Source organism: Arachis hypogaea, chromosome 14, assembly GCF_003086295.3.
Source record: "Arachis hypogaea cultivar Tifrunner chromosome 14, arahy.Tifrunner.gnm2.J5K5, whole genome shotgun sequence".
Lineage (NCBI taxonomy): Eukaryota > Viridiplantae > Streptophyta > Magnoliopsida > Fabales > Fabaceae > Arachis > Arachis hypogaea.
The window spans coordinates 17,032,253-17,043,117 of NC_092049.1; the positions used below are offsets into that span (position 1 = coordinate 17,032,253).

Sequence of the window (10,865 nt, forward strand, 5' to 3'; positions counted from 1 at the left end):
AACTCTAAAGAGGAAGCTAAGGGAAGCTAAAGCACAACTCTCTGGAGAAAATCTGACTGAAAATTTCGAAAAAGAAGGAGACATGGCCGAAGATAACAATAATACAAGGAAGATGCTTGGTGACTTTATTGCACCTAATTCCAATTTACATGGAAGAAGCATCTCAATTCCTGCCATTGGAGCAAACAACTTTGAGCTTAAACCTCAATTAGTTTCTCTGATGCAACAGAACTGCAAGTTCCATGGACTTCCATCTGAAGATCCTTTTCAGTTCTTAACTGAATTCTTGCAGATCTGTGATACTGTTAAGACCAATGGGGTTGATCCCGAGGTCTACAGGCTTATGCTTTTCCCGTTTGCTGTAAGAGACAGAGCTAGAGTATGGTTGGACTCTCAACCTAAAGATAGCCTGAACTCTTGGGATAAGTTGGTCACGGCTTTCTTAGCCAAGTTCTTTCCTCCTCAAAAGCTTAGTAAGCTTAGAGTGGATGTTCAAACCTTTAAACAGAAAGAAGGTGAATCCCTCTATGAAGCTTGGGAGAGATACAAGAAACTAACCAAAAATTGTCCTTCTGACATGCTTTCAGAATGGACCATCCTGGATATATTCTATGATGGTCTGTCTGAGTTATCAAAGATGTCATTGGACCATTCTGCAGGTGGATCCATTCACCTAAAGAAAACGCCTGCAGAAGCTCAAGAACTCATTGACATGGTTGCAAATAACCAGTTCATGTACACTTCTGAAAGGAATCCTGTGAATAATGGGACACCTATAAGGAAGGGAGTTCTTGAGATTGATACTCTGAAAGCCATATTGTCTCAGAATAAAATATTGACTCAGCAAGTCAATATGATCTCTCAGAGTCTGAATGGATTGAAGGAATCATCCAACAGTACTAAAGAGGCATCTTCCGAAGAAGAAGCTTATGATCCTGAGAACCTGCAATAGTAGAGGTGAATTACATGGGGGAACCCTATGGAAACACCTATAATCTCTCATGGAGAAATCACCCAAATTTCTCATGGAAGGATCAACAAAAGCCTCAACAAGGCTTTAACAATGGTGGAAGAAATAGGTTTAGCAATAGCAAGCCTTTTCCATCATCCACTCAGCAACAGACAGAGAGTTCTGAGCAGAATCTATCTAACTTAGCAAATATAGTCTCTGATCTATCTAAGGCCACTGTAAGTTTCATGAATGAAACACGGTCTTCCATTAGGAATTTGGAGGCACAAGTGGGCCAGCTGAGTAAAAGAGTCACTGAAACTCCTCCTAGTACTCTCCCAAGCAATACAGAAGAGAATCCAAAAAGAGAGTGCAAGGCCATTGATTTAACCATCATGGCCAAACCTACAAGGGAGGGAGAGGACGTGAATCCCAGTGAGGAAGACCTCCTGGGACGTCCAGTGATCAACAAGGAGTTTCCCTCTGAGGAACCAAAAGAATCTGAGGCTCATCTAGAGACCATAGAAATTCCATTGAACCTCCTTATGCCATTCATGAGCTCTGATGAGTATTCTTCTTCTGAAGAGAATGAAGATGTCATTGAAGAGCAAGTTGCCAAGTACCTTGGTGCAATCATGAAGCTGAATGCCAAATTATTTGGTAATGAGACTTGGGAAGATGAATCTCCCTTGCTCATCAATGAACTGAGTGATCTGGATCAACTAACATTGCCTTAGAAGAAACAGGATCCTGGAAAGTTCTTAATACCTTGTACCATAGGCACCATGACCTTTGAGAAGGCTCTATGTGACCTTGGGTTAGGGATAAACCTCATGCCACTCTCTATAATGGAGAAACTGGGAATCTGTGAGGTGCAAGCTGCCAGAATCTCATTAGAGATGGTAGACAACTCAAGAAAACAGGCTTATGGACAAGTAGAGGACGTGCTAGTAAAGGTTAAAGGCCTTTACATCCCTACTGATTTCATAATCCTAGACACTGGGAAGGATGAGGATGAATCCATCATCCTTGGAAGACCCTTCCTAGCCACAGTAAGAGCTGTGATTGATGTGGACAGAGGAGAATTGATCCTTCAACTGAATGAGGACAACCTTGTGTTTAAAACTTAAGGATCTCCTTCTGTAACCATGGAGAGGAAGCATGAAAAGCTTCTCTCACTGCAGAGTCAACCAAAGCCCCCAAAGTCAAACTCTAAGTTTGGTGTTGGGAGGCCACAACCAAACTCTAAGTTTGGTGTTGAACCCTCACATTCAAACTCTAAGTTTGGTGTTGGGAGGTTCCAACAATGCTCTGAACATCTGTGAGGCTCCATGAGAGCTCACTGTCAAGCTATTGACATTAAAGAAGCGCTTGTTGGGAGGCAACCCAATGTTATCTAATTATATTTATTTATTTTCCATTGTTATTTTATGTGTTCTTTAGGTTGATGATCATGTGAAGTCACAAAAATTACTGAAAAATAAAAAACAGAATGAAAAATAGAATGAAAAATAGCACACCCTGGAGGAGAACAGTCTGGCATTTAAACGCCAAAAACAAGCATCTGTCTGGCGTTTAACGCCAGAAACAGGCACCAAGCTGGCGTTTAACGCCAGAAACAAGCATCTACCTGGCGTTAAACGCCAGAACAGAGCATGGAAGTGGTGTTTAATGCCAGAAATAGGCAGCAGTCTGGCGTTAAATGCCAGGATTGCATGTATAGGGCATTTTACATGTCTAAAGGGTGCAAGAATGAAAATCCTTGACACCTCAGGGTCTGTAGACCCCACAGGATTCCCACATAATCTGTGGATCCCACAGGATCTCCACCACTTCTTCTCTCCCCTTCACACCTTTTCATAACTCTCTTCCCCAAATACCCCTCACCAATCACCTCAATCACTCTTTCCCATCACCTCTTCACCACTCACATCCACCCTCTCTTCCCCATAAACCCTACCTACCTTCAAAATTTAAACTAATTTCCCTCCCAAACCCAACCCTAATGGCCGAACCCTACACACCCCCTCACTCCTATATAAACCCCTCACTCCTTCTTCATTTTCACACAACACAACCCTCTCTTCTTCTCTTTGGCCGAATACATCTTCTTCCCCCATCTCCTCCATTTTCTTCTTCTTCTACTACTTTCTTTCTTCTTTTGCTCGGGGACGAGCAAATATTTTAAGTTTGGTGTAGTAAAAGCATAGTTTTTTGTTTTTCTATAACCATTTATGACACCTATGGCCAGAGAAACCTCTAGAAAGAGGAAAGGAAAGGCAAAAGCTTCCACCTCTGAGTCATGGGAGATGGAGAAATTCATCTCAAAAGCTCATCACTAAGAAAAGGATGGAGCAAATAAGAGATCATGGACCTCAACATGAGCATGAGAAAATTCGCCACCATGAAATCCCTGAGATGCCTCAGGGGATGCACTTTCCTCCACAGAATTATTGGGAGCAAATCAACACTTTCCTAGGAGAATTAAGTTCCAACATGGGACAACTAAGGGTGGAGCACCAAGAGCATTCCATCATCCTCCATGAAATTAGAGAAGATCAAAGAGCTATGAGGGAAGAGCAACAAATACAAGGAAGAGACATAGAGGAGCTCAAAAGCACCATTGGTTCTTCAATAATAGGAAGACGTCACCCTCACTAAGGTGAACTCATTCCTTAATCTCCTTGTCTATTTATTTTACTGTTTTTTGATTTTTGAGCTTTATGTTTTATTTATGTTTGTCTCTTATTACATGATCATTAGTGTCTAAGTGTCTATGCCTTAAAGTTATGAATATGAATCCATCACCTCTCTTGAATGAAAAATGTTTTAAAAACAAAAGAACAAGAAGTACATGGTTTCGAATTCATCCTTGAAACTAGTTTAATTATTTTGATGTGGTGGCAATACTTTTTGTTTTCTGAATGTATGCTTGAACAGTGCATATGTCTTTTTGAATTTGATGTTTATGAATGTTAAATATGTTGGCTCTTGAAGAATAAAGAAAAAGGAGAAATGTTATTTAATAATATGAAAAATCATAAAAATGATTCTTGAAGCAAGAAAAAGCAGTGAATACAAAAGCTTGCAGAAAAAAATGGCGAAAAAAAAAAGAGAAAAAAAAGCAAGCAGAAAAAGCCAAAAGCTCTTTAAACCAAAAGGCAAGAGCAAAAAGCCAATAGCCCTTAAAACCAAAAGGCAAGGGTAATAAAAAGGATCCAAGGCTTTGAGCATCAGTGGATAGGAGAGCCTAAAGGAATAAAATCCTAGCCTAAGCGGCTAAACCAAGCTGTCCCTAACCATGTGCTTGTGGCGTGAAGGTGCCAAGTGAAAACTTGAGACTGAGCGGTTAAAGTCGAGGTCCAAAGCAAAAACAGAGTGTGCTTAAGAACCCTGGACACCTTTAATTGGGGACTTTAGCAAAGCTGAGTCACAATCTGAAAAGGTTCACCCAGTCATGTGTCTGTGGCATTTATGTATCCGGTTGTAATATTGGAAAACAAAGTGCTTAGAGCCACGGTCAAGACTCATAAAGTAGTTGTGTTCAAGAATCAACATACTAAACTAGGAGAATCATTAACACTATCTGTATTCTAAGTTCCTATAGATGCCAATCATTCTGAACCTCAATGGATAAAGTGAGATGCCAAAACTATTCAAGAGGCAAAAAGCTACAAGTCCCGCTCATCTGATTGGAGCTAAGTTTCATTGATATTTTAGAATTTATAGTATATTCTCTTCTTTTTATCCTAGTTGATTTTTAGTTGCTTGGGGACAAGCAACAATTTAAGTTTGGTGTTGTGATGAGCGGATAATTTATACGCTTTTTGGCATTATTTTTACACAATTTTCAGTATAATTTAATTAGTTTTTAGTATATTTTTATTAGTTTTTAATTAAAATTTACATTTCTGGACTTTACTATGAGTTTGTGTGTTTTTCTGTGATTTCAGGTATTTTCTGGCTGAAATTGAGGGACTTGAGCAAAAATCAGATTCAGAGGTTGAAGAAGGACTGCAGATGCTGTTGGATTCTGACCTTTCTGCACTCAAAGTGGATTTTCTGGAGCTACAGAACTCCAAATGGTGCACTCTTAATTGCTTTAGAAAGTAGACATCTAGGGCTTTCCAGCAATATATAATAGTCCATACTTTGTCCGAGTTTAGATGACGCAAACTGGCGTTCAATGCCAGTTCCATGCTGCATTCTGGAGTTAAACGCCAGAAACAGGTTGCAAAGTGGAGTTAAACGCCAGAAATAGGTTACAAACTGGCGTTCAACTCCAAAAGAAGCCTCTACACGTGTAAAGCTCAATGCTCAGCCCAAGCACACACCAAGTGGGCCCCATTAGTGGATTTTTGCATCATATACTCATTTCTGTAAACCCTAATAACTAGTTTAGTATAAATAGGACTCTTTACTATTGTATTTACATCTTTGGATTATCTTTTGATCCTTTGATCACATTTTGGGGGTTGGCCATTCGGCCATGCCTGGACCTTATCACTTATGTATTTTCAACGGTAGAGTTTCTACACACCATAGATTAAGGTGTGGAGCTCTGCTGTTCCTCATGAATTAATACAAAGTACTACTGTTTTTCTATTCAATTCAAGCTTATTCCTTCTCTAAGATATCCATTCGCACCCAAGAACATGATGAATGTGATGATTATGTGACGCTCATCATCATTCTCACCCATGAACGTGTGCCTAACAAACACTTCCGTTCTACATGCAAACAAGCTAGAATGAGTATCTCTTAGATATCTAATACAGAGGGCCGAGTCCGAGATATTAGAATCTTCGTGGTATAAGTTAGAACCCATGGACGGCCATTCTTGAGATCCAGAAAGTCTAAACCTTGTCTGTGGTATTCTGAGTAGGATCTGGGAAGGGATGGCTGTGACGAGCTTCAAACTCGCGAGTGCTGGGCGTAGTGACAGACGCAAAAGGATAGTAAATCCTATTCCAGTATGATCGAGAACCGACAGATGATTAGCCATGCTGTGACAGCGCATTGGACCATTTTCACAGAGAGGATGGGATGTAGCCATTGACAACGGTGATGCCCTACATAAAGCTTGCCATGGAAAGGAGTAGGAATGATTGGATGAAGATAGCAGGAAAGCTGAGGTTCAGGAGGAACGAAAGCATCTCTATACGCTTATCTGAAATTCTCACCAATGAATTACATAAGTATCTCTATCCTAGTTTATATTTCAATTATGTTTTAATTATCAAATCTCCATAACTATCTGAATCCGCCTGACTGAGATTTACAAGGTGACCATAGCTTACTTCAAGCCGACAATCTCCGTGGGATCGACCCTTACTCACATAAGGTTTATTACTTGGACGACCCAGTGCACTTGCTGGTTAGTTGTGCGGAATTGTGACAAAGTGTGATTCACGTTTGAGAGCACCAAGCCATTGGCGCCATTGTTGAAGATCACGATTTCTTGCACCAATCACCCATAAAATTTCAGCTCCAGCATCAGCAAGACAACAAAATTCTGCTTCTGTGGAAGAATGGCTAACTGCAGTTTACTTGCGACTGCACCAAAACACATGATTGCAGCTAAGAAAGACACAGTATCCACTCATGGATCTTATATCTTTAATGTCACTAGCCTAGTCAGCATCTGCAAAGACAAGGACTCGAAGATCAGAAGACTTAGGAAAACATAAACCATGGTTGTATGCACCTGCAAGATATATAAGAATCCTTTTGAGGGCTGGCCAGTGATATGGCTTTGGTTCCTTCATAAATTGAATGACACGATTCACAAAGAAAGCAATATCTAAATAAGTAAGTGTAGTATATTGAAGTCCACTTACAAGAGATCTATATAAAGTAGGATTCTCATATGGAGCAAAACCTTGAGAAGTTAGTTTTAAAGAAGAAAGCATGGGAGTGAGGACAGGTTAAGATTGAGACAAACTTGCTCTTTGTAAAAGATCAACATTATATTTGGTTTGAGATATGTGCAAATCACCAGATTCAAGCATATTAAATCCAGACCCAGAAAATATTTTAAGGTACCAAGGTCCTTAAGAGAAAAGATGGAATCTAATTGTTTAATAAGTGTATCAATTTCAATGCTATTGCTGCCCTGTAATCACAATGTCATCCACAAAAACAATAAGATAAATTGTAAAGTGTTTAGTGATTCTGATAAACAAGGATGTATTATCTTTTGGTATTAGTGAATCCAAAATAAAAAACAGTGGTGCTAAGCTTAGCTAACCAAGCTCTTGGAGCTTGTTTTAAGCCATAAATGGCTTTGTCAAGCTTGCATACAAGAGAAGAATCATTCGAGACAAAGCCCGGAGGTTGAATCTTGTAATCATCTTCATGCAATTCTCCATTGAGAAATACATTATTGAAGTCAAACTATCTCAAAGGCCAACTTTGTGAGACAGTAAGAGAAAGAACAATTCAAATGGTTGATGGTCGAATCACAGGGCTGTATATATGAATGAAATCAATTCTCTCAATTTGATGACACCATTTGGCCTAATCAGGCCTTGTGTTCTTTAATGATATTATCAGAATCTCTTTTGATAGCATAGACCCATTTACAACCTATTATAGTTGAATTTCGTAAGGGAGAAGTAAGTTGTCAAGTGTGGTTTTTAATCAAAGAATCATATTCTTCCCCTAGAGCTTGGAACCAGTGATCACAACCTAAAGCTTGAGATAAATTCTTAGGAGGAGACTAAATCAAATCAGCATTGGAGGTGATAGCTGCTAAAGCTCTTGGTTTATAAATTCCAGCTTTTGATCTAGTGATCATGTTGTGAGTATTGGAAGAATTTTGAGGAACATATGTAAAGATGATAAGTGCAGGAGGAAGTTGTATTTCACAACTAGTGATAGGTATGACAGTGGAATCACTACTTGATGTTGAGTGTCTTGAGAAAAATGAGATGAAGCATGATGAAATAATGGTAAATTATCAAAAAAGAAGGATCTGCAGAATTATAGCCAGATGAGTGGTGCACAAAATCGTGATTGTTCATTCCCCAGCAACGGCGTCAAAAACTTGGTACGCACGTTCATAATCTCAATTCTTTTTTACAACTCCGCACAACTAACCAGCAAGTGTACTGGGTCGTCCAAGTAATAAACCTTACTTGAGTAAGGGTCGATCCCACAGAGATTGTCGGCTTGAAGCAAGCTATGGTCATCTTGTAAATCTCAGTCAGGCGAATTCAAATGGTTATAGAGATTTGATAATTAAAATATAAATAAAAAATAAAATAAGATAGAGATACTTATGTAATTAATTGGTGAGAATTTCAGATAAGCGTATGGAGATGCTTTGCTCCTTCTGAATTTCTGCTTTCCTACTGCCTTCATTCAATCATTCATACTCCTTTCCATGGCAAGCTGTATGTTGGGCATCACCGTTGCCAATAGTACTTTGCATTAATTCATGAGGAGCAGCAGAGCTCCACACCTTAATCTATGAGGTGTAGAAACTCCACCGTTGAAAATTACATAAGTGAAAGTGGTCCAGGCATGGCCGAATGGCCAGCCGCCCTAAACGTGATCAATGATCAAAAGTGATACAAAGATAGTCTCAAAAATGATCAAAAGATGTGAAATAAATCACTAAAAGTAGTTTTTATACTAAGCTAGTAGCTAAGGTTACAGAAAATAAGTAATTGATGCAGAAATCCACTTCCGGACCCACTTGGTGTGTGCTTGGGCTGAGCATTGAGCTTTCATGTGTAGAGACTCTTTTTGGAGTTAAACGCCAAGTTGTAGCCTGTTTCTGGCGTTTAACTCTGGTTTGCAACCTGTTTCTGGCGTTTAACTTCAGAATAGGGCAGGAAGTTGGCGTTTGAACACCAGTTTGCATCATCAAAACTCGGGCAAAGTATAGACTATTATATATTGTTGGAAATCCCTGCATGTCTACTTTCTAACGCAATTGAGAGCGCGCCAATTGGGTTCCTGTAGCTCCAGAAAATCCATTTCGAGTGCAGGGAGGTCAGAATCCAACAGCATCTGCAGTCCTTCTTCAGCTTCTGAATCAGATTTTTGCTCAAGTCCCTCAATTTCAGCCAGAAAATACCTGAAATCACAAAAAAATACAAAAACTCATAGTAAAGTCCAGAAATGTAATTTTTTATTTAAAAACTAACAAAAATATACTAAAAACTAATCAAATCATACTAAAAACTACTTAAAAATAATGCCAAAAAGCGTATAAATTATCCGCTCATCACAACACCAAACTTAAATTGTTGCTTGTCCCCAAGCAACTGAAAATCAAATAGGATAAAAAGAAAAGAATATACTATAAATTCCAAAATATCAATGAAACTTAGCTCCAATTAGATGAGTGGGACTAGTAGCTTTTTGCTTCTGAACAGTTTTGGCATCTCACTTTATCCTTTGAAGTTCAGAATGATTGGCATCTATAGGAACTCAGAATTTAGATAGTGTTATTGATTCTCCTAGTTTAGTATGTTGATTCTTGAACACAGCTACTTTATGAGTCTTGGCCGTGGCCCTAAGCACTTTGTTTTCCAGTATTACCACCGGATACATAAATGCCACAGACACATAACTAGGTGAACCTTTTTAGATTGTGACTCAGCTTTGCTAGAGTCCCCAATTAGAGGTGTCCAGGGTTCTTAAGCACACTCTTTTTGCTTTGGATCATGACTTTAACTTCTCAGTCTCAAGCTTTTCACTTGACACCTTCACGCCACAAGCACATGGTTAGGGACAGCTTGATTTAGCCGCTTAGGCCAGGATTTTATTCCTTTAGGCCCTCCTATCCATTAATGCTCAAAGCTTTGGATCCTTTTTACCCTTGCCTTTTGGTTTAAAGGGTTACTGGCTTTTTGCTCTTGCCTTTTGGTTTAAAGAGCTCTTGGCTTTTTCTGCTTGCTTTTTCTTTTTCTTCCCTCTTTTTTTTCTTTTTTTTTTATATTTTTTTCGCAAGCCTTGTATTCACTGCTTTTTCTTGCTTCAAGAATCAATTTTATGATTTTTCAGATTATCAAATAACATTTCTCCTTTTTCATCATTCTTTCAAGAGCCAACAATTTTAACATTCATAAACAGCAAATTCAAAAGACATATGCCCTGTTCAAGCATTCATTCAGAAAATAAAAAGTATTGTCACCACATCAGAATAATTAAACTAATTTCAAGGATGAATTCAAAATCATGTACTTCTTGTTATTTTGTTTTTTTTTAGAACATTTTTCATTTAAGAGAGGTGATGGATTCATAGGACATTCATAGCTTTAAGACATAGACACTTAAACACTACTGATCATGTAGTAAAGACACAAACATAAATAAAACATAAGATTCAAAAACCGAAAAACAGAAAAATTAAATAGACAAGGAGATTAAGGAATGGATCCACCTTAGTGAGGGTGGCGTCTTCTTCCTCTTGAAGAACCAATGGTGTTCTTGAACTCCTCTATGTCTCTTTCTTGCCTTTGTTGCTCCTCCCTCATGGCTCTTTGATCTTCTCTAATTTCATGGAGAATGATGGAGTGCTCTTGGTGCTCCACTCTTAGTTGTCCCATGTTGGAACTTAATTCTCCTAGGGATGTGTTAATTTGCTCCCAATAGTTTTGTGGAGGAAAGTGCATCCCTTGAGGTATCTCAGGGATTTCATGATGAGAAACTTCCTCATGTTCTTGTTGAAGTCCATGAGTGGGCTCTCTTGTTTGCTCCATCCTCTTTTTAGTGATGGGCTTGTCCTCTTCAATGAGGATGTCTCCTTCTATGTCAATTCCAGCCGAATTGCAGAGGTGACAAATGAGGTGAGGGAAGGCTAACCTTGCCAAAGTGAAGGACTTATCAGCCACCTTGTAGAGTTCTTGAGGTATAATCTCATGAACTTCCACTTCCTCCCCAATCATAATACTATGGATCA

At 38.9% G+C, this 10,865-nt stretch overlaps 1 non-coding gene across 1 annotated transcript; it reads right to left on the reverse strand.

The window, feature by feature from the left end:
* Window positions 1-475: 475 nt before the first annotated feature.
* Window positions 476-583, reverse strand: LOC112746193 (small nucleolar RNA R71). Its single transcript, XR_003174088.1, has one exon. It is a non-coding gene; the product is annotated as a small nucleolar RNA R71 (small nucleolar RNA).
* Window positions 584-10,865: the final 10,282 nt, after the last annotated feature.